The 25,370-nt window shown below is 40.5% G+C and overlaps 1 protein-coding gene across 2 annotated transcripts in view; it reads left to right on the top strand.

Annotated features, from left to right (window-relative positions):
• Cen (cerebellar degeneration-related protein 2-like) overlaps nucleotides 1-25,370 on the top strand; it is a 467,429-nt gene that overhangs the window by 219,432 nt on the left and 222,627 nt on the right. The gene's annotated exons all lie outside the window — the stretch shown is intronic.

Raw genomic sequence — 25,370 nt, 5'->3', positions numbered from 1 at the left:
CCTCAGCCATCCTGGAAGTGGTTTTCCGTGGTTTCCCACTTCTCCTCCAGGCGAATGCCGGGATGGTACCTAACTTAAGGCCACGGCCGCTTCCTTCCCTCTTCCTTGTCTATCCCTTCCACTCTTCCCATCCCTCCACAAGGCCCCTGTTCAACATAGCAGGTGAGGTCGCATGGGCGAGGTACTGGTCATTCTCCCCAGTTGTATCCCCCGACCAAGAGTATGAAGCTCCAGGACACTGCCCTTGAGGCGGTAGAGGTGGGATCCCTCGCTGAGTCCGATTGAAAAGCCGAACCTGGAGGGTAAACAGATTATTATTATTATTATTATTATTATTATTATTATTATTATTATTATTATTATTATTATTATTATTATTATTATGTTGTAAATGTAGGATACATGTAACCTCAGAAACGGTGTCTTACTGTATTACAGTAGGTAATGTCAGATGGAAATTAGCAAATAAAAAATGCGCCTCTACCCAGGATCGAACCATCGACCTCCTGCATGCCAACCAAAAACTCTACCCACTGCACCAACTGTACAGCACTACGTGGACGTGCTGACAGCGGTAGTTACCCTACACATGGTTACAGTGTTGCCAGATTGTTACTCTTTAACGTCCGTTTTCTACCGGATATACTCGCAAGACGAAATTTTGTAAGATACATTTTTTTTATTGCTGGCATGTGAGGAATCGCGCTGTGACGCCCGAGTGCGCGAATTACGCTTCACCCTGTATAGCTTAGGCGTCACTGAAGAGGCGTACTAGGGAATGAGTGATGTAGTTTCCGGTTGCTTTCCTCACTGAGCCAGAAATTGCTATTACATATCAGTCCGCCAAGCCCACTAATATGCATGCACCAACCGACCCTATGAGCGATATTTTCACACCATTCATAACAGAGACTGGCTGCATAAGGGATGGTATTACTAGCATCACTCAGACCTCGGTCACTTTCATATTGTCGAAGCCAGGGATGAGAATGAGACAGGTCAATGAAAGTAATACATTGCTCTAGCCCATACCATAAAACATAGTGCACTGTAAACACTACATCTCGCCAGCAAAGAACAAGTAAGGAAATCAGTTGACGTGGTGTGGTGAAATTGTATAATGAATTGTATCCATAATAATAATAATAAACGGAAGTGTTTTTCTGTCTGTGTGCGCGATGCCCATCCAAATCTACTACATAGTTAGATGGAACGGGGTCTGAATGCACCTCGAAGCCGTATTTTTTTTTCCTTCGCTTTCGTTGATTAGTTATGAACGAAAATCCGTCGGAAAACACGTGTTGTGATATGACAATCCAACGTGCTGTCACCAAGATTAAATTTATAGATTCACTGTCGCTAGGCAACGTACATAAGATATGTAGAGAAGTCAAGGAGCCATTTTAAGTCCATGGATGCCATTTTTGGTCCGAGACACAAAGATCCACATTCAGCCCGTATTATCCTGAAGTGTTTGGCTCTGTACATGTGTGCGATACCCAGCCAAATCTGCGGAACCTAGAGATCTGAAGTTTTTAATATACGTGGGCACAGCATTTTCCCGATCACTCATAGCTGTGTGGAAGAGCGATTTTTGCTCCAAGAAATGAAGCAGTCAGCGTCACTAGCAAGCAACCTTTACGGTGTAATATCTAACGCGGTTGAATTAACAAACGCGGGAGAAGCCGTGGGCAATGCTAGTCTTTAATATAAAAGACCCCCCATGGCGCAATAGCCCCGAAGAGCCATGGCCTACCAAGCGACCGCTGTTCAGCCCGGCCCTGCAGATTGAGGTGTCGTGTGGTCAGCACGACGAATCCTTTCGGCCGTTATTCATGGTTTTTTTGGACCGGGGCCACCATCTGTCAGATGGCTTCTCAATCGTAATCGCTTAGACTGAATGGACCTCGAACCAGCCCTCATATTCAGGTGAAATTCCCTGACCTGCCCGGGAATCGAACCCGGGTCCTCCGGGTAAGAGGCAGGGCACGTTACCCCTACACCGCAAGGCTGGCCTTGATATAAAAGAACTAGTGGAAAAAATATTTTTTTTCGAAGTACATATGCTTATTTATATTTTGGATTTATTCAATTAATTTTAAGAGCATATTAGGACGTTTTTTGGGTCCTAAACCTCCGAACAGTAGTAGTAGTAGTAGTAGTAGTAGTAGTAGTAGTATGCTAAACTTCCTGATCTCGACTTTGTGTTACTGGTCTTATGTTCAATCCTGTACTCCACGTACCTTCCCCGCTCGGGGCAAAGCGCTGTTGTTCTGCGCCATGCGTGTCAAGGAGAACCAATCTCCGGTTTAAATCCTCAGGGCGGTGGTCGGACGTTCACTAGAACGCATTCACTGTAGCTTGACATTGCTAATAGTTCAAAACATTGTGAAGTACAGGAGTGGAAGCATCTATCACATAGCTATTCAAGATGTTATAACCGGCGGCTTTTCACGAGATCAGTTTCGAATTTATGGTAGTCCGACTCATTGGCTGAATGGTCAGCGTTGAGGCCTTCGGTCCGTAGGATTCCGGGTTCGATTCCCGGCCGGTTCGGGGATTTTAATCACCTCTGATTAATTCTTCTGGCCCGGGGACTGGGTGTCTGTGTGTTTGTCCCATCACTTTCCTCTTCATATTGCACAACACAACACTACCAATCACCACAGAAACACGCAATAGTGATTACATCCCTCCATACAGGGTTGGCGTTAGTAAGGGCATCCGTCCGCAAAACAGGGCCAAATCCAAATGCGCTACACAGTTCGCACCCGCGACCCCACAGGTGTGCGAAAAAGCTGTAGAAAAAGTAGTTTTGAATTTATGGTAATAGGCCTTATGATACTTCTCTGTAGATAACTTTTTCCTCTCGATGCGTATATCTTTTCCAAGATCATCAATAAACTGCATATGTCATTGTTTTCTAAAGAATTGGAGTTGACCTTAAAATGTAATCATTTGTACTTTAAAGGAATTCACATTCTGACAACACGAGTTCATTTTTATTGTAGAAAAATGAAATTTCTAAGACAGTCTTATTGATTCCGGATGAGGAAAACTAATTTAACACCATTATTCGAAGACAATAAAAGTGCAGATGTATGAAATGGAATGCCATACGCTTTCCCATTCCTGTACTCTAAGGATCGTGTGAAACTGACCACTGATTGTCCAGGTCATAGTTTAGTGCGATATTATTTTCGATAGGGAGGATAGTTTTTACTACTGTGGTAATCCTGTGAATTTTGAACGAGAAACTATGAGTGTGGTCTACCCCGTACAACCTTCCTGTTCCGACAGTTGCCTAACTGTTCCCTTCATTTTGAAGCTCCTACTATGTATGTAACGCACCATACACAATCTGTTTGGGCTAGTCGAGTAGGTATCTTTAGAAAAACTGATCAAATGAACCAGTCTCTCCGATACACAGTCGATTGGTTTATGGGATCAATGTCTAAAGGCCACAAAAGAATGTTTGTAAACAGTGTCCAACAGATCATAATTTCCACCTACCCTATGTGTATAAACAATAATAATGTTTGCTTTACGTCCCACTAACTACTTTTTCGGAGACATCGAGGTGCCCGGAATTTGGTCTCGAAGGAGTTATTTTATGCGATAGTAAATCTACAGACACGAGACTGATGGCTACCTTCAGATACCACCAGGATCGAGCCTGCCAAGTTGGGGTCAGAATGCCAGCACCTCAACCATCTGAGCCACTCAGCCCGTCCCGTGATTTAGTGGTTGGGTGCTTGTTTCTTATCTGGCCAGAGGCTTACGGTTCGTGTTGCGGCCAGATCAGAGATTTTTATCTGGACCTGAGGGCTGGTTCGACGTCCACTCAGCTTATTTGATTGCAGTTGAGGAGTAATCTGAAAGATAACTGTCCCAGTGTAGAAAGCTGAGATCGCCAGGGATGTTACCGGAAAATGACGTAAAATGACTGTTAAACTAGTCATCCCATTAAATGTTTATTTAATGATGATGATCATCATGATTAAAGCTAAAAGTTAAATGCACCGGGCGAGTAGGCCGTGCGGTTAGGGGCGCATATCTGTGAGCTTGCATCCGGAAGAGAGTAGGTTCGAATCCCACTGTCGCTATCCCTGAATATGATTTTCCGTGGTTTCCCATTTTTCACACCAGGCAAATGCTGGGACTGTACCTTGCAGCCACAGCCGCTTCCTTCCGAATCCTGGCCTTTTCCTATCACATCGTCGCCGTAAGATTTGTGTGTGTCGGTACAACGTAAAGCCACTAGCAAAAAAAAGTTCAATTCAAAGTAGCCATTGACATTACCGGAGCAGGATGTAACGAAGTTACCGACAAACTAGCCAGCTGGCCTCATGTTACTGACTGACCATTACACCACCTTGCACTCTCTGTTGTACTAGCAAGGAGAGAGGAAACACTACTAGAGCACGCTTCATTAAGGTAAATTCTAATGTTGAAGTATTAAAAGTATAAAAACATTTAAACAGATGTTTTATACATTTCTAAACAACATTAATCAGTTTATAAAAAAGTGATAGAATCTGATGATGAACTTTCAAGAACGAAACATGTCATTGTTTAATAGTGTGTGTTTTGACAGGTTACATATACACACATTACCTTGTAATCTGAAGGCCTTCGGGCTGGACAGCGGTTGCTTGGTAGGCCACGACCAAATAGGCTTCCAGCGCCATTCGGGGTGATCATTTTACTCCTTATACCTAATATCAGAATAATAATAATAATAATAATAATAATAATAATAATAATAATAATAATAATAATCGTATGGCCTCAGCTACCGTTTGCAGACATTTCGATTTGACGCCATCTGGCTGTCTGCTCGTCAATTTCGACGTTCCGTTTTACTCTAGGTCCGCTAGATGGCAGACAGAGTAAACCGGATCTCTCTTGGGCGTCTATGGCTGATATTTAGTTAATTTTGTCGGGTAAATACCAAATGTATCACCAGAGATCTTTTACATGCCGACATCGTACGACATGGAGTGTCGAATGGACTTTTTTCCGCCCTTCAAAAATCCGACTACCTCTGCCGCTATCTTGGGACCCGGAGGCCGAATATCAATATCAGAGTGAAATGCGTAGACATTATTTCCCTTTAGACATTGCGTTTGTTAGACTTACAAATAATGGACATATCGATCACGAAGCATGTATCCTGTTTCTGTATAGAAATTCGCGCCCTGGTATTTGCTAGGTGTGTATGAAGGGGCGTTGGCACATACGTCTAGCGGGGAGGTCATGGGTTTATATCGTGACTGTTTAAGCCAGGCCTGCCCAGAAAAACACTGCATATCAAAGAACATTCCAAGAGCTATAGGTAGAGATCGTACTTACACTCCCACAGCTAGTCATTTCGAGATTGTAGGAGAGAAAATCGTAACCCTAATGTGAGATGTCAGTCCAGACAAAACAAATATTAATGTCAGCTCAATATGCTTTTGTATTTTGTTCATCCCTTTTCTCATACTCGTGTTTTCTCTCTTCTCAGTTATTTTTCTCTTTCCTCCTCTTCTATTTCTACCTTATTCCTGCTCTCCTTAATGCACTTTTCTCCTTCTCCCTTTTTACCGCATCTTATTCTCTCCTCTTACTTGTTCTTCGTGTTCTCTCTTATTTTCCTTGTTTTTTTAGATCTTCCAAAATTGGGGAGAGATCATTCATTTATTTCAGTCCATTTATTTGATACGTGCGTTATATTTTCCTTGTAGCAACTATTTGTTTCTTACTGCAGTAAATATTATACATAAACTTAAATCTTAATTTCCATTCTACAAATTATCGATCTCCCCCCCCCCCCCACCTAGATATTATACACAGCTACATATTTCAGTTTCGTTGATGCTTATTTTATTACCGAGCTCGATAGCTGTAGTCGCTTAAATGCGGCCAGTATCCAGTATTCGGGAGATAGTAGGTTCGAACCCCACTGTCGACAGCCCTGAAAATGGTTTTCCGTGGTTTCCCATTTTCACACCAGGCAAATGCTGGGGATGCACCTTAATTAAGGCCACGGCCGCTTCCTTCCCACTCCTAGCCCTTTCCTGTCCCATCGTCGCCATAAGACCTATCTGTGTCGGTGCGACGTAAAGCAACTAGCAAAAAAATATATATATTTTCGGTGCTATCCAATAATTTTACAGTTGTATGGAATTCTTTCTTTCTTCCTATCTTTGTTTTATATTCACTGAACAGATATTAAACCCCAATTGCGTCAGTCTCCCTACATACTGTCAATAGATGCACGTCTTCCATATTTTCTCCTCACAATAAACAATTTTTATCAGATTTCCCTCTTTGACTTTTGTTTTCTTCTATATACCCATTAGGTACCACACCATACCTCTTGCTTCTCTATTCGTAAGCCTTTCTTTCTTTCTTTCTTTCTTTCTTTCTTTCTTTCTTTCTTTCTTTCTTTCTTTCTTTCTTTCTTTATTTTATTTATTTATTTATTGACGTTTTAGATAATTTTCGCAGAATTCTAATGTAAATTTGTCTTCCATTCAGCCATAATCAACTGCTTCTCTAAATCTTTCACTCTAATCCTTACTTCCTTACTCCATTTTCTTCTCTTTGTTCTGAATCTCTATGCACCAACAGTCTCCCATACTTATTCTGTCAAACTTCTCAAGTAGAAGTTCAAACTTTTATCTTGTATTATCAATGCTAATACATACAGTACTTTACTACATTATATGTAATGTGTTTCTTTTCAGGTAAGTTGTACAGCAGTTCAATCCTTGAAGGTCACCTTGCAAGAGGAGGACATTTCCTACCTTGGCTTCATGGCGCATTTCCACAGCGCTTGGAGCAATCTCTTACTTCTTGACGTAAGTGTTGCAGTAAAAACTAACATGAAAAGAATATTCTGGGATAGGAACCAAGGACGCCCTCTTTCCTCAACAATTCCCCTTGGACTTCATAAACAAGCTCAGGCCAGAGGGTTTTAATGTTGAGATAACAGGGAGAACATGTCATTTCAACTTAAAGCAGTGAAAATCTCGCAGAACATCTGGCATTTCATCTTAACGTTTTTTCTCTTTCGTCCTTGCATATTTGCTTTGTTTTATCAAACAATTGTTTCTTCTCAACCAGCCATCGAACTGAATCACGGATATGCTGTCCATGCGTGTTTGAGTTTCAAATTCCTTCCTGTTGGATTCTTGGGTATGAAGTCGTGTGTATTGATTTTGTGCCTGTATGTCGTCCGTGTAGTTGCCAGTGGGTCAGTATCGATTTTTGTGATGTCATATTGGTTATCTACCAGCCAGCGTATTTTGGATTGTTGGGTTCCGTTGATTATGTGGAGGATTTGCTTTATCAAGCTATATAACCCTATAATTTCATAAGTGAGATGAATCGTTCAATTTGCGAATACAGGTCTGAGTTTTTCATATATTATTATTATTATTATTGTTGTTATTATTATTGTCATTAAAAATAAATATAAAGAAAACAAAATTCACGATAGTAGACGGAAAGAACCCTACAGGCAGAAAATACTTAATTTTAAGTAACACACCGATAGAACAAGTCACAAATTCCCTCTATTTGGGTAGTGTAATTATCTCTGATAACAGATCCCTTTCAGAAGTCAAAAATAAAGAATGGTTGTAGCAAAATAAGCCTTCCAAAAAGAAGAGAAACTTATTGGTAAACAACCATCTCAGTTTGGAGACCAGAAAATCATTTCTCAAGACCTTTGTTTGGAGTGTTCTCCTGAATGTGTGCGAAACCTGGACATTGGGGAAACGGGAAGAAACAAAACTGGAGGCTGCTGAAATGTAGTTTTGGAGATGAATTACAAAACCAAGTTGGACAGATAAAAAACTTTGTTTTAAAGAACGTAAAAGAGGATCGATGTTCATTAAATACGATAAAGAAGAGGAAAACAAAATTCATTGGTTACGTACTGAGACATGACTCTCTACTCCAAACCATCGAAGGTAAAGTACTGGGAAAGAGACCCAGGGTATGACCAAGGATTGTCATACATCAACATGAAGAGGCTTGCAGAAGATCGTCAGATTTGGCTACAGCAACACGGCATTGCCTTTAGATGATGATGATGATGATGATGATTCTAACGGAGGACATTTTGAACATTTCTTATAAGAGGAGTTCCATGTGGTATTGCGGTACGTTCTATCCGCTGTATTTTCCCATGATTAATTTACTACGTAGAGTTACTTTTTAATAGTCCAGATACTGAGGTTTTAGTAGGTTAGAATATAAACTTGCTGAAGGGAGTTCTGCTGTGAGACTTGCATAAACATTAGGGGTACTGCCTGCTAGAACCACTAGAAGTTACCTTTCTCTCGCTAGATTAAGTTAACGCGGACTAGAAGACACTTCCTGCTAACCAAGTTAGTTTACATTGTAACGTATTACTGCCTGAATATCAGGGCTCTACTGATATCAGGAATTTTATGGACCATTCTCTTTTCTATGAAAAGCATAGCCACTTATCACTGCATCTCCCGGGAAGGTCTTGATTCTGTTTCACGCAGAGGAACACCTTTTTCTTTCCACTGGTATGATTTATAACTATTTTCAGTAATGACACATCCAGAAGTACAAGTTCTGGTTCTGCTATATATGAATTGAAATAGATATCCTCATCATCCCTTAATTTCTTCAAATTTCTGCTTCCATCCATATTCCTTCGCAGTGTAATCCATACAGCAGGAATATTCAGCCTGGAGAGGCTAGAACCCGCTGTACAGAAACGATAACCCAGGTGTCCTTGTACTGGAATGACTAGGAGTTAGTCCGGCAACTTGTCGGACCTCAGTGTTAAGTGGGTATGCATACTTTCCAGGCGTTGTAAATGGTGATATCAATGTAGAGATGAGCTTAACCGATATTTCAGAACATCGGTGACAGGCGTATCTGTGACAGAAAATTATCTGACTTTTATCTGTGATTGAGTCGCAGGAAGCACGAGCATAATATGATTATCGTACGGTCGCTCTTTGGTCGCGGGCGGCTACTATGGAAATACTTCTAGTTTATATGATGTCAAAGTCGGGTAGTCGGAAAATTGGGGACATTAGAATTGGGTTAACATGATGCGATATAAATTAACAAGCGGGATGTGATTACTAGTGTCGTGTCTCCAGGATACCAGTTATTTACAGTACTTAATGTAGGTTTGAAAAGAAAAAGAAAAAAAATATATACAGGGCTATTTTGCAAAGTTGTCCACTTCAAGTAACTCGTGAACGGTTAAGGATATTGACATTTCGCTTCCACTTTAAGTAATGGTATCAAAGGGCTAATAATCGGACTTCAAGTACTGTGTCATGACGTGAATATTCTCTGGGATCATGGTACTAACTTTGCTTTTTTTTAAACGGTACCACACTTTTGTACATAGAGCCTTAAATCTACAAACATTACAAATTCAGCTCAGTGATTGTGTTGAAAATTGGACAAGTGCTTCTCGTAAAAATATTACGTATTCAGTGATGCCTCATTTGCCATCTGAGTACTAATCTGTTAGATTCGCGCTACGTATGAAGCATGAGCTAGCTATTAACATATAGAGTTGCTAGACAGGTATTCTCTCTACTGTACTCATAAGTACACTATGATAAAATGTATGATTAAACACCTTCAATATCGCCGTAGGTAACTGGTAAATGAAAAACAGTTATAGACCTTGAGATACAGCGGATAATATTGTCCTGTGAGCATGACCCATGTACACAACTTAAACGTTGTTTTGTCACAGATACTTCCGTAATAGCGGATCTGATATATTGGTGACAGAAAAATATCGGTGACAAAGTAACAGGCTGTGATTTATCGACCATCTCTATATCAGTGGGCAATTGTTCCCACCAGACAGATTACTAGAATGTACGACTACAATGTTTTATTTCAATAAGTAAATTATGAATTAAAATTACATTTTATAAAAAGCAACTATTGCAAGTAAAAATTGCTAAAAAATGTATTCGTTCCAACTAATTACATTTATTTTACTGAGTTCCTTCCCTACTCTGAATGCATCTCCCGTAATGCATGCACTTAGCATCATATGTCAACCAGCAGGGTATTTCAGGAAACTGTTACTGGCATTACAACAAGGAGTGGAACAGCGAAACGTAATCTCGATAGTGAAGGCAGTCAACATCTGTGCTAAAATGTCAGGCAATTGCTAGTTAAATGGTCATTAACACGCTTTAGGGACGCATTTTAAATATTCATACTAGATTACAAGCTTTGACAAATACCACAAAAACGATTACATTTCTAATGTAATTCTTCCATTAGATACATTTATTCCATTTGTGGAATAAAATTTCTCCTTCGATTTGAACAATATAGTGTTGTATTTCAGGTCTGACACCTTGGATGTATAGTCAACATACTGGCTCTCACTTGAGAGTGCCCCAGTTTCGATTCCAGGCTGGGCTGGGTTTTACAACTGTGTATATTTAATTCTTCTGGCTCGGGGACTGGGTGTTTGTTTCTCCTAATACAATTATTTTTATCTTCACACAATACAAACGCGCAATAGTGAATACATCCCTATACATAGGTTTGGCGTCAGGAAGGGCACCTAGCCGTAAAATAGGGTCATATCTACTTCACGTGCCTACCGCAACGAATGCAGAACAAGATTGTCCTCTCCTGGCTTGTAGGACCGTGCTTAATTGGATTTGAAGTTCCTGAAGCTTCACCTATAAATCTAACTTTATGCTAAAAATGAATCGATTTTTAAAATCGATCACTTCAGCTTTAGGTCATAATATTCGTGTATAACCTATAAAAATGTTGAATGTCTACGTCCTCTAGGTTCCGAGAAAACATTACGAGCGTAGGGTATTTCATGTGCCCTTAAAGGAAATGAGATTATGGCAATTTGAATATGTGTGAGGTGTTAGTCATGTATACAAGCATAACATTAGCACAATCAGTCGATTGATGTGGAAGATTAAAGTACTCACTCTTTGTCGTTCTGTTATGGGAAGAGTAACAGAAAGATCTGCAGATTCTTAAGACATCTGTTGAATACGAAGTCCACTAATATGCAGGAGTTGCGTATATTCACCACAATCCCTCCTGCAGCGCCACACTTCGGCGGAATCTGGGAGGCAGCCGTCAAAAGTCTGAAATATCACCTCAGAAGAGTGATGGGTTCTCATTTGTTGAATCTTGCCTAAACTCGCGTTCTCTCACCAAGTTAAATAATGCTCCTTTTGATTCTTACCTCACTCAGTCACTCTCCCTTATAGGAGAGCTTTTTACCACACTCCCTGATCACAATGCTTCGGTGCATTGTATGTGTGGTTTATTAATTCTTCATGCCAGTTAATCTAATGTTTTGAAGATAGATCTGGTCCTTCTAAAGTCATTGATGCCAGCTTTCAAAACTGAGAGCCTGGACTCAATACTTACAGTACTGCCAATGACGTTAATAATATTAAAATGTTCGTAACCTGGGTATTATAAAGCTTATTAAGAAATTAATATGGCCTTAGCAAGCATTTTAATTTTACGCAAGCTGACCGCTTGCTCATCAATTTTGACGTTCCGTTTTTGCTCTAGACCAGGGCCTCTCAAACGCCCAAAATCTCACGCGTGTGAACCGAGGCGCAGGGGTTCCGTGCACCGTGCATCGGTCTGGCTCGGCTCGACTCGCCCCGGTTCGGACCAGCATTTTGTCTCGGGACGACTCGGCTCAACTCTGCTTGGATGGTGGAGCGCTGCAGAACGCTATTGCTCAGAATCGAGGAGTGGAGGGTCTGCACTTTGGTCAACCTATTGAGGTCGTCTTTTGCACCTTGCGCTGCGCAGTGCACCGGTGCATGCACCCCGAGAGTCCCTGCTGTAGGATTACTAGATGGCAGAGTAAACTGAATCTCTCTTGGGCGTCTATGGTCGAGTTTTAATTAATTTGGTCGTATAAACACCAAATGTGGCAGGCGACGTTTTTACATGCCGACATGGAGTGCAGAATGGAGCTTTTTTTTTTCCACCACTCAAAATTTCGACTATCTCTGCCGGGTTCCGATTGGGAGTCTGACCTTGTACCGCGGATCCACAGACGGAGCAATGTAATATTATGGTATATGTACTTCGTACACTCATGGGAAATATTATATTGTTTTCAGGATGTTACCTCGCACTACAGTTCTGTAGACACATTTGCATTACTAACAGGAGTCAGAGCTGCTCCCCTATTGATTATGCAAATCTTCGCACAGCACCGAGTTGCGGATTGTAGGACCTTCACAAGGCGTTCTGTCAGGTTGCAGTGTTACAACCACGGCGCAGAAATCCGGTCCTACTTATCTCCTTGTCTTACTCTATACAGTCAATGTGTCCATCCAATACGCATTTCGCATTATGGTTAAAGTGTTCGTGTCAAGCAGCGTTTACGAGAATTTGTAGCGAATGGTATAATTTAAACTCGTTCTAAGTTCACTCATTTCTAGGTTAAGTTCATATAAACATCCGTCTATTAATGAGACAAGCAATTTTACGTTGAAAATCAAATGGCGTATGGCTTTTAGTACCAGGAGTGTCCGAGGTCAGGTTCGCCTTGCCAGGCGCAGGTCTTTTGAAATGACGCACGTAGGCGACCTGGGCGTGGGGATGAGGATTAAATGATGGAGACGACATATACACCCAATCCTCGTGTCAGCGGAGTTAACCAATTATGATTAACATCCCCGACCCTGCCGGGAATCGAACCCGAAACCCCTGTTACCAAAGGCGGTACGCTAACAGTTTAGCCACGGTCCCAGACAATTTTACGATATGTGCTGTTTCCTTTGTTTAGCTTCTTGGCTTAATGATCAGTGTAGTGCCGCTGGATTTGACTGGCCTTCGCTTTGATTTGAAATGTGTACAATTAATTACTGTGCCCCGAGGACTGGGTGCTTTGGTTAGGCTCAACACGCATCTTCATATTCACAATATACGCCATTATCAACCATCACACACGTAATGGTGAATATACCTCCACATAGGGTTGTCAGGAAGGGCATCCGGCCATAGAACTGGGTCTCAATCCACACACCTGCAAAACCAAGATCATTCGAGAATATGCCCAGCGAAAAGAAGAATGAGCTGCTTCCTTTCGAATGTGATTGTATTCAGGGGGATAGAAATTTTCAGCTAATCACCTTTCTTGTCAGCTAGTTCACAAACCTAAAATGTCTAAGTAGCATGGCCACTGAGTTGGGCATTGCTATAAATGACAACAATAAGGTTTATCAGATGGGCACTGATCAGAGGATGGTAGCAAAGTGGTACTTCCTCTCAAATCAACAATCACCACCACCACTGCTCAGATTTGCAAATTTTCCCGCAAGCTCAGACCTACGCGACCCTAGCCGCACGGCCGGCTTGCTCGGTAATTTCTTTTCCACGCCATTCAAGTGAGGCAAGAGTAACTGTAGTGCACTTTTACTGTATAATTAGCCTCTTATTTCCTGTGTTTTAATTGCCGGATATATTTCAGTTTTAGTAGGAATGCAGTTCATTAGTGAACGGTAAGAGTTTCTTGTTATTTCTGAAAGTTTCTAATATAAAAATGTGACTGATTTTTCTATGCAACACCTGCCACCACTGCTAATAGTTCGGGCCCCTAATGTTTATGCAAATCTTATAGCACAACTGTTGTCTGGGATTGTGTACTTGTTAGTCGCCTTCAGTAAGTTTGCATTCTAACCTATCAATGCCTAAACATTAGGGCTAAACAATTGAAAATCCACAGCCTGTTTCCAGTCATTCGGCCAGGTCAGGAATGGAATGAATGAATGAAGCCCCCATCTAGCGGCGAGGACAGGAATTTTGCCGGCTGCCGAAGCCTGTCACACTCCTCTGGGGCAATGATTAATAAATTACAGATGAAATGAAATATTGGAGTGTGTTGCTGGAATGACATATGACAGGGAAAACCGGAGTACTCGGAAAAAAACCCTCACATGGAGTGACCGGGATCTGAACGATGGAACTCAGCGATGAGAGGCCAGCCCGCTGCCAGCTGAACCACCGAGGCTAGGGCTAAACAGTTAATGTCCTGAAATAAGGGCATTTCAGCTAAGAAGTAGAAGGTATTAACGAGAAGCGGTGTGTTTGTGTTACGTCACGACTGGTGCAATGCGGCAAGAGTAGGTAGCTTACATAAGAACATTCCTAACATTCGCAAACCACAACACCTAGCGTTAGTTCGTATCGCGACAGGAAGTAATTATTCGTAAGGCGAGTGCACTGCCTTCTTTACGTCACCCGTTCTGACCCCTGTCTAACAGTTCTGCTGTGTCAGGTGTATTCCGCTCCGCTTCCTGTAAGTTAGCTCCAGGATACTGCACTAGACAGCGGAAGTTCCTTGATTGGAATTCCAGCTTATGTCAGTGACCTACTTTCCTCTGAACATATGTATGTTTTTATCCTGTGAGTTTACCTGGATAAGTTCCCCTACAGTGTAACCATGCCAACCACTGCTCGTCGATGTACACTAGACCACCAGCGTCATCTTCTCACTGTGTGCGTTGTTCCTGTAACTATTTATTTATTCGTGTCAGAGGAACCAATATATACAAGAAAGAGATACTGAATATATGTACTGAATATGAAAAATGTACATGAACAAATTATCGTTTATAGTTATGAATAAAGCACTTGACAAATTTGCATATTAAGTGTACCAAATGGAAGAACATTTCTGTAACTAAGAGCTTGAGAAGATCTCTTATCAAGTAACCCTGTTCTACTCAGTCCAGAATTAAAATCATTGAATTGGCCGGAAAACGAACCCAGGGCCTTGGAATAAGAGGCAGGCACGCTACTCACGCTATAATAATAATAATAATAATAATAATAATAATAATTCAAACTGAAATGCCTATACGCGAGTGAATGTCTAGTACTTAATTACAAGTTGAATAATTTAGAAGTACAGGAAAGAAAAATTATATGGTAAATAGTCGGCCCGGTAAGAACTATATAACTCCAGAAGCAATGATGGCATATACCGGAACATAGAAAACATAAGATACAATGCGGAAGAGGCGATTGATATTTTTTGGACATTTATACAGAATGGACGACAACAGGTTAACCAAACAGATCTTCAAATGTTTCTGAAACATGAAGTTAACAGCAGTCTAGATTCATGAAGTCAAAAACAGATTGGAAAGAAACAACATAAGAGAAAAAGGAACAAGAGAGAGCTTTTTAGAAAGGAAGTGTTAAAAATGGAAGGATTGCAAGGTCGCGAGGGTAAGAAATCAGGCTTAAAATGGTCTGAGGAGAGAACTAGGCATAGTGAGCAGATCAAGTATTAGAGGAAGAAGAAGGAATAAGAAAGGATGAAGCATTAAAATTGTCTCGTGGTACGTAGAAGACTGTAACGGAGAAAGAATAATAATAATGATGATGATGATGATGATGATGATGATGATCATGGTTTTTGCCCCCACTAACGATCTAGTGTTTACCGAGGTACCGGAACGTTGTCCCTTAAGAGTTATTTACGTGCGAGTAAACTTATGGACACGAGAATGGCATATTTGAGCATCTCCAAATAGCATCGGATACCAATGAATGGCGAAGCAGAATCAAAGGAGGAAATGCCGAACCCATGTAGAAATTTGACAAGATAAAGACTTGTTTGGTAAAATGTTAGAAATCCACTTGCTGAATACTTGTAGATCTGTCACTCCATTATCTGTCATCTAGTACTATCCTCAGTGACATACTATGCACTTTGGCAGTGCCCCCCCCCCCCACTCTTAACCTGTGTACTGGACTCTTCTTTACGATTGTTCTTATCGACTTTTAATTGTTGTCAAATTGATAACTGGCACTCCTCTGTCCGTTTTAGTGACGTAAATAGCACTCTCCCACCCACTGCATTGATAATATTGTGAAATACTCGGGCCATTTTTAATCTCTTACCAGAATAGTCTGCTGTAGATCAGACCAATCAAGTACACTGTCCTCTATGAGGGAATTGCGGTTCGCATGTCAGTCATGCAAATCGGTGACGTACTTTATACCGGCCTGTTCGCCCGGACGTCTCTGTACTAAAGACACGACACTATCACAGTACGTTCAATTTACATTATACGGAAGTTTAAAATCGATACGTTCGTTAAATGGATTTCCCGTAATTGCATTGCGGAGAAACTGTGATAATATACATCTTTATTGAATAAATTATTTTCTCCCTCAAAGCACAATTGCCAGCCAGATTTCTTAGATCAAGTTAACCCTTCTAATGCTATGATGTAATGTAGTGGTTGCGCTAAGAATGCCAAGACAATTTTAATTAAAATGCACACTCTAAGTGAAAACATTCTCCTACTTGCATTTTTGTAGGTAAATCCCTGTTCTTTTTTTTCTGTAGTACACGGTGAATAGGGAACATGTGAGTAGGGCTATAATTATAATAGTTTCATTTTCTTCATTAAAACGTGTACGAATGTTTATTATTTTTTGAAACACTTGAATTTCAAAATTTACATTTTTAGTGTACTTCTTATAAGAATATTCACATAATTTTGAATTAAAAACTAAGGTTTAATGCAATTCTTGATAGCACTTTTTGAGAATTACGAATTTTTACAAAATTATGTACACGCAGGTTAAATACACAATAACTTCTTTACACTCAACACTTGTCAGTCGATAAGTTATCCTCCAATGAATCAATTAATTTTAAAACAACGCGTATTTCAATTATCTTCCATATACTTAATCATCTGTACACTTTTGGAGGTAAATAAACGTATAAACACGCGAGATCAGAAGCAAGTGACATGAAGCAACAGAAAATAATAATAATAATAATAATAATAATCGTATGGCCTCAGCTAACGTGTGCAGACATTTCAATTTGACGCCATCTGGCTGTCTGCTCATCAATTTCGACGTTCCGTTTTACTCTAGGCTCCCACTAGATGGCAGACCGAGTAAACCGAAACTTTCTTGGGCGTCTGTGGCTGAGATTTAATGAATTTTGTCGGGTAAACACCAAATGTGTCACCAGAGATCTTTTACATGCCGACATCGTACGACATGGAGTGTCGAATGGACTTTTTTCCGCCCTTCAAAAATCAGACTACCTCTTCCGGGTTTGAACCCTCTATCTTGGGATCCGGAGGCCGACACTCTACCACTGATCCACAGAGGCAGCTGAAGCAACAGAACGCAGGGCTAATAGGCGCGAAACTTGCAATGCGTAGAAAGAAAAAGCTTCAGTCTTTCCGCCGGTATTACTTTTGCTGCCATCGTGCAGTAGGAATTGAAGATACAGGCAAAAGTAAAACGTGGCTGACAGATCGGCCCCCGGCATTTTTAGCAGCAGCTCACATGGTCGATAGATCGGCTGCTTGGCACAATAAGAGTTAAGGAACAAAAGAATCCGAATTTTGAAAAGTAACACGTCGTTCACAAAAGTTAATGAAGAAACTAAAAGTGAACATTCCTTTTGATTTTTGATCAGTGTCCCAAACATTGCTTGTGCGAAAATCGCTATGTGAAATATATCAGCTTAGAACTCTGGCCGGTAAGGTACTTTCAGTTAAGACTCAATATTGTGAGAGTGGTTTAGAAGAAATTTCGATCTTGATGATATGTGCTGCGGGTCAGTATCTCTCCCGTACCATTATGACATCGCGGTTTTCGCAGGCGCAACGACGGTATGTCATTACTAGAGCCCGGAATTTTATGCATTAATAGGTTAGAATGCAAACTTACTAAAGCGAGAAGCAAGTATAGTCTACCTTCACGACGATTATCCTTTGGGGTTTGCATAAACATTAGGGGTACGGCCCATCAGAACCCCTATACTTTATGTTACTCTTTCTACATTATGGAAGAGCGGGTGGCCGACATTTCCTACTAACCAAATTAGTTAGCAATCTAACCTATTATCGCATGAAAATCCGGGCTTTAGTCATTACCTAAAAGAGGGCACACAACATTTTACTACTAGTCTCCAACGTATGTTCATTATGAGTAATCAACACTGCAGAAACTTACATCACTCACAAAGTTTAAGGAAAACCGAAATAGATGCACCTATTCTTATTTTACAATATAAAAGTGTTTCTTCACAGTTTAATACTTGAAGTTTCGGACATGGCATGGCAAGGAGGGACTGAGGTGGTCTACTGTGCTGGATTTCCCTTCGCCTTGCTGTGGAATTCCAGGTAAAATAGCAACCTCATTCAGTCTTGAAAACGCGGAAGTTTACAAGGAACGCGGATTTTATCCTCAATATGGGGTTGTCCCTTAAAATAGGGATGTTTGGCAACCCTGCATCAAAATAATTATTAATTTGTATTAAGAAACACAACACAAATATAGAGATAAAGGGGGGAAAGAAATTGTTCATGTTCAGTAACTGAAGTTGTATTCATCATACATAGAAGCGTGAATTTTTCGCATTAATTTACGTTCTATCTCGCGAAAAGGAAAGGATTTTAAGCGTTAATTCGCGAAATAAGGCCTTGACCCATCGCTTCAATTTCGCTGTAATCATTTTCTAAAATTATTCATAAAATGTCTCATCCATCCTATTTGTGAATTATTCATATGAAATAGAAACAATGTTGATAATAAATAGTTCTTCCTTTGTAATCCTGATTAGGACTATAATACAGCCCTAATCAAGATTACATAAATTCCCCTTTCACCGTACCTGACCATAGATTTCAACCTACTTGTCCATACCATCAAGGGATTTATTTCGCACAACATTAAAACGAACAGTGGTCGAATTCAAAAAGCCTTAATCTGTCTTCTGCTTCCCTTCACACGCGTGATATTGGAATGGAATTTCAAGCTTATTTTCCATTAATTTGGCAGCAGGTTCACATTTATCGCAAAAAAGGTACATTTCGATTTAATTCGCGAAAACAAAATCACTAATTTCTTAACCAGAATCAAGTGATATCGCAATCACTTCAAAAAAAATGTTGCGTTTATATCGTTAATGCGAAAAAATCGTGCCTCAAATCATACACTATAACACACACATTTTATTTAACGAACAGTACAATGAAAAGCAGATTTTTCATATTTCTTTATGTTTCTCTTAGTAAGAAATGAATAATAAATAAATGGCCTTCACTCAGTGGCGCATTTAACATTTGTGCATTCGTAGGCAGTGTTTTCGCCCCCTCACCCTCAATGTTTAAGTATTTGAAGAAATGCAGAAAATGGTACACAAAAAAGTATAATATTGTAAACTGCACAAAACTACAGTATTGCGAACCTGGTAGCTTAAAAATAAACTAGTCAGTCACGGAAATATTTCTTTATCCACTAGGCAACCAAGGTAAAGGTCCCCGAACACGCCAACAAAATGTACAAATTGTGAATGTTAGAGTAGTAGCTCCTCTTTTGGGATTATGGGTAACAAGGAAGAGGAAAGACACGACATTAACCAGTAGTGGTATCTTTAAAGAAAACTTGTCGTGTTGAGGATGACTGTATTAAAAGTATATTATTGGCTGAAAGACCACGTAGATGACGGTGGTCTAGGAATAAAGAGCGAAACGTTAAGCAAATTACGTAAGTGTAATCATTTAAAACATACACAAAAAATAGGTTTGCTGTGATAAGAATGGTGGGCTGTGAAAAAGCAGCTATCCAGAAAGAAGTGAGGCAAGGTTGCAGCTTCCCCCTCCACTTTTCATTGTTTATATAGAGCAGGTGGTAAAGTAAATATCGGAAGTCTGCAGATTACATACATACATACATACATACATACATACATACATACATTATCGTTATAGACTGTTATGCCTTTCAGCGTTCCGTCTGCAAGCCTCTGTGAATTTACTAAACGTAGCCACAATCTTCGATTTGCAACTAGTGTTGTGGCCTCATTTAGTTCTGTACCTCTTATCTTTAAATCGTTAGAAACCGGATCTAACCATTGTCGTCTTGGTCTACCTCTACTTCTCTTACCGTCCATAGCAGAGTCCATTATTCTCCTAGGTAACCTATCCTCCTCCATTCGCCTCACATGACCCCACCACCGAAGCCGGTTTATGCGTACAGCTTCATCCATCGAGTTCATTCCTAAATTAGCCTTTATCTCCTCATTCCGAGTATCCTCCTGCCATTGTTCCCACCTGTTTGTACCAGCAATCATTCTTGCTACTTTCATGTCTGTTACTTCTAACTTATGAATAAGATATCCTGAGTCCACCCAGCTTTCGCTCCCGTAAAGCAAAGTTGGTCTGAAAACAGACCGATGTAAAGATAGTTTCGTCTGGGAGCTGACTTCCTTCTTACAGAATACTGTTGATCGCAGCTGCGAGCTCACTGCATTAGCTTTACTACACCTTGATTCAATCTCACTTACTATATTACCATCCTGGGAGAACACACAACCCTAAATACTTGAAATTATCGACCTGTTCTAGCTTTGTATCACCAATGTGACATTCAATTCTGTTGAATTTCTTACCTAGTGACATCAATTTAGTCTTCGAGAGGCTAATTTTCATACCATACTCTTTGCACCTATTTTCAAGTTCCATGATATTAGACCGTAGGCTTTCGGCACAATCTGCTACTAAGACCAAGTCGTCAGCATAGGCCAGACTGCTTACTACATTTCCATTTAACTGAATCCCTTCCTGCCATTTTATACCTTTCAGCAGATGATCCATGTAAACTATAAAGAGCAAAGGTGGAAGATTACAGCCTTGTCTAACCCCTGTAAGTACCCTGAACCAAGAACTCATTCTACCATCAATTCTCACTGAAGCCCAATTGTCAACATAAATGCCTTTGATTGCTTGATTATCGGGAGAAATTGCTGAATAGTGTGACCATAGTCCTCGAGATAGGGTACAGTATGAAAGTAAATAAATACAAAAGTAATGGAGTGCAGTATAAGGAAGTCAGGTGGTATAGGAAATATTAGATTCGGAAATGAAGTCTTAAAGGAAATAGATGAATATTGTTACTTGGGTAGTCAAGTAACTAATGATGGCAGAAGTAAGGGGGATATAAATCGCTGACTTGCACAAGCAAGGAAGGCCTTTCTTAAGAAAAGAAAATCGCTCACTTCGAACACTGATGTAGGAATTCGAAAGTTGTTTCTTAGTCAGGAGAGCGACATTGTTTGGAAGTGAAACACAGACAATAACTATCTCAGAAAGAAAAATCATAGAATCTTCCGAAATATGGTGTTGCAGAAGAATGCTGAAGGTGTGCTGGATAGATCGAATCACGAATGAAGAGATATTGAATCGAATTGGTAAGAGGAGAAAGATTTCTCGAAATTTCATCAGAAGTCGTGAAGAGCTGCATCATCCCAGCCTTGTGGAACTGTGTTATAAATCCGCCTCAGTCTGCTGTAATATTCACAATCGCAATTGATATTTAGATATCTCGATATCTCGAAACTCCGTTACTCGAATTTTCAGTATCTCGAATTAACATAAATGTATCTACCGTTTGTCCAATTCTTCACGTGTATTAATTTTTCTATTACTCCAAATTAGGTTATACGAATTTCTCGAAGCAGATATTTCCTCCCTTGAAGCAAAAAAATATTCTGTAACTCGAATTTTATGCAACGTTGACTGTGCAGTAGGGCATTTGTGGTTTGTGAGAAACTGCTAACAAAGAAAAGTTTAAAGTAGATTCTGGGAGCTAACATGACGGGATCCGAGAAACTAAAACTTCTATTCATCGGATAATCGGAGAAGCCTCTCTTTCTCGGGTATGAATTAATTACCGGTCACGTGCGAGAGCAACCCCCGAAGTTGTGGATGACAAACACCACTTACGAATCTCGGCTGCGTGGTATTGACGAGAAGTTTCAACGTGAAGGGAGGCGGGAGGTTAACAAATAGTAGAGGCTATCTGATTGTTTTCCAAAGGTGTTAACGGAGGTATGTTTCTATGTGGCGCGTCCCAGGTGGCGGATAGGGGGTCCTAACCGGCTTGCCGGCGGACTTGAGGGAAATAAAATACCTCTCGCGGACCAAGCACACTACCCCCTGCGGGTGGGGGACGCACATGTAGAATACACCCGCGGTATCCCCTGTCTGTCGTAAGAGGCGACTACAAGGGGCGACCAAGGGATGATTGAATTAGAACCATGAAACTACTCTTGATTCGTACCATCATGCGGGTAACACCATGGGTTGCATGTACTTGCGCGTAGTATCACTAAATTGGTACGAAATAGGTTTGTGATTAGTTGCAGTAAAAAGCCTGGCCTGGTGGATTCCAGTACCCGTGCGTCGTACCCATGTGAGCAACACCGCGGGTCTGGGCGTAGCCTGTGAGTTGTACCGCTATATGAGCGGCACCGTGGATCAGCGTTGCCTGTGATTGGTACCCACTATGTGAGGAACCCCACGCGAATACCGGCGCCCGTGACTAGTACACCTAGGTGAGGAACCTTACCGGTTTGCGTTGGCTATGAGTGGCGCCATTGTGTGAGAAACACCATAGGTCTGCGTTCCCTGTACGAATTGCAATACTTGAGAGTAGTACCATCTTGTGTGGACCACCGTGAGTCTTCGCTACTTTTGATCAGTACCCCAAAATGACAAATACCATGGTTCTACTTTACTCGCGACATGTACCATTCTGTGGGGCCTTAGACGTGAATTTAGCACCCCTTCAGACATCAAGCATCATTGTGCTTTATAATGGTCCCTTGGTCAGTAATACTCTAATTAACTACCTTCTTTTTGAGTCTGATCCACTGTTTTTGTTTGTTTGTTTGTTTTTTTGTAGGGTTCATGTCCATTCATTCATTCTTCATGACATTTTTTTATTTTATTTTGGTCGGTGGATGAATTTCATTTTTTTGTTATTTCATTTCGTACCATTAGGGGCCGATGTCCTCGATGTTAGGCCCCTTTAAACAACAAGCATCATCATCATCATCATCAAAAAGTTACTATAATAAAGGTTATAATTAAAGTGATGCCATAATATAGAGTCTGTATATTTTTAAGTACAGTACTGTTAAAAATAATGTTTTCAGTATAATCCAGAAAGATATATAGGCCTATGATTAAATTATGTGCTATACAAGCTCAAAAACGGTATTCTCTATCTCAAAATTTCGATAACTGGAAAGATTTTTTTTTAATTGTTTGCTTAACGTCGCACCGACACAGATATGTCTCATGGCGACGATGGGATAGGAAAGGCCTAGGAAGTGGAAAGAAGCGGTCGTGGCCTTAATTAAGGTACAGCCCCGGCATTTGCCTGGTGTGAAAATGGGGAAACCACGGAAAACCATCTTCAGGGCTGCCGACAGTGGGGCTCGAACCCACTATCTTCAGATTACTGGATACTGGCCGCACTTAAGTGACTGCAGCTATCGAGCTCGGTAAAGAAAATTTAGCTCCCGAGGTGATACGAGATATCGAGGTTCCATTGTATCTCGCATATAACGTAATTTTAAATCTCTTTGGATTGCGATATCTAAGAACTAAAGTAGTTTTAGATCTTTCTATTCTCACTTGAAAATTCCAAAGTCGGGGTTGATTCTGAGACAAATTCATCTCTCCTTCTGTAATACAGTATACGTTCAAATTGCTGCAAACAAGCTTCGCCAAAACAATGATATGTGTGGCCAACGCTGTGTGGAGGGAGGGAGGGAGGCATTCACTGTCGTGTGTTTCTGTGGTGGTTGATAGCGTGGTGTGATGTATATCACCATCACAAATACGCAGTCCCCGAGCTAGAGGAATTGACTAGGCGTGCCGTAAATCCCCGGGAAGGCCGCGAATCGAACATGCGGCGTTCTGAACCGACGACTACACTCACCATTCAGCCAAACAGATTCTTCTTCTTGCGTTCCGGCCTTCTAAGGACCACGTTACAATTTCAATTGTTCCTCCTTAGTTCTTTCCTTTTCTTCCAGTATTCTTTCATTGTTTCACTGTTTCTTTTTCCTGTCTTCAGTCCACGTTGTGCCTGTTTTCTCTTCCTTCCTCCCTTGGAATCCTTCCATTTGTAAGACTTTCTTCCTAAAAATCTTCCTTTCCAATAATTCTTCTCCTCGTATGTTGTTCCTTTCCAGGTCTTTCTTGACTTCTTGAATCCAGGTGGTAGTTGATTTTTTTTCCCAAAGGTACTTGAAGATTCGTTTAGTTAGTCTATTGTCATCCATTCTGTAAATGTGTCCAAGAAATAGCAATCTCCTTTTTCCTATTGTTTCTGATATGTTTTCTACATTCTGGTAAATTTCATTGTTACTTCCTAATTTCCAAAACTCTGCAATTCTTAGATGACCTAATATTTTCCTTATAATTCTTCTTTCTAATATTTCTAATTTATCAAGCTTGTAGTTCAGTGCTATACATTCGCTGGCATAAAGGCATTCTGGTTTCAGTACTGTGTTGTAGTGCTTTATTTTAAGTTTTCTTGATAAGCACTTTTTGTTGTAAGTATTCTTAGTTATACCGTACGCTCGTTCCATCTTTTGTATCCTCTCCTCTATAGCAGATTTTTCTAAACCATTTTCTTGAATTGTCTCACCCAAATATTTGAATTTCTTTACCTTTTCTATGTGACCAATATCCGTTACTAAAAACTTTGGGGCACTCTTTATATTCGTCAAAAATTTTGTTACCGAGCTCGATAGCTGCAGTCGCTTAAATGCGGCCAGTGTCCAGTATTCGGGAGATAGTAGGTTCGAACCCCACTGTCGGCAGCCCTGAAAATGGTTTTCCGTGGTTTCCCATTTTCACGCCAGGCAAATGCTGGGGCTGTACCTTAATTAAGGCCACGGCCGCTTCCTTCCCACTCTTGGCCCTTTCCTGTCTCATCGTCGCCGTAAGACCTATCTGTGTCGGTGCGACGTAAAACAACTAGAAAAAAATTGTTTTCTCGGCAGAGATTCTCAAGCCTGTCATGTTGGCTGTCTTTTCAAGGAGATTGACTTGCATTGCTGCATCTGTAAGGCTTTCTGAAAGTATGGCCAAGTCATCTGCAAATGCTAGGCAATTTATTGCAACACCTTTGTTCTTCTTCCCCAGCATGAGTGGCAATATTTTAGATTCTTTCAGTTTTTCATTCAAAATGCTTACAATTTTCTCCATGACACAATTGAAAAGGAGTGGAGATAGACCATCGCCCTGCCTGACACCTGTATTTATTTTGAAAGGTCGAGATACTTCACCCATAAATTTTTATTATTATTATTATTATTATTATTATTATTATTATTATTATTATTATTATTATTATTATTACCTTCCCGCGGGGGGCCTAGATGCTGGTACAGGACAAGGTGGCGTGACGAACACAGTCTATTGCTTGGGTTGATATCTGCATAGATTGTTGGAATGTAATTCAGGTGTAGATTGATAACATAATCATGTAGCTAC

The sequence above is a fragment of the Anabrus simplex genome, chromosome 13 (genome assembly GCF_040414725.1).
Source record: "Anabrus simplex isolate iqAnaSimp1 chromosome 13, ASM4041472v1, whole genome shotgun sequence".
Classification (NCBI taxonomy): Eukaryota; Metazoa; Arthropoda; class Insecta; order Orthoptera; family Tettigoniidae; genus Anabrus; species Anabrus simplex.
Note: the sequence above shows the minus strand (reverse complement) of the source record. Positions and strands in the feature narration are given on the sequence as shown.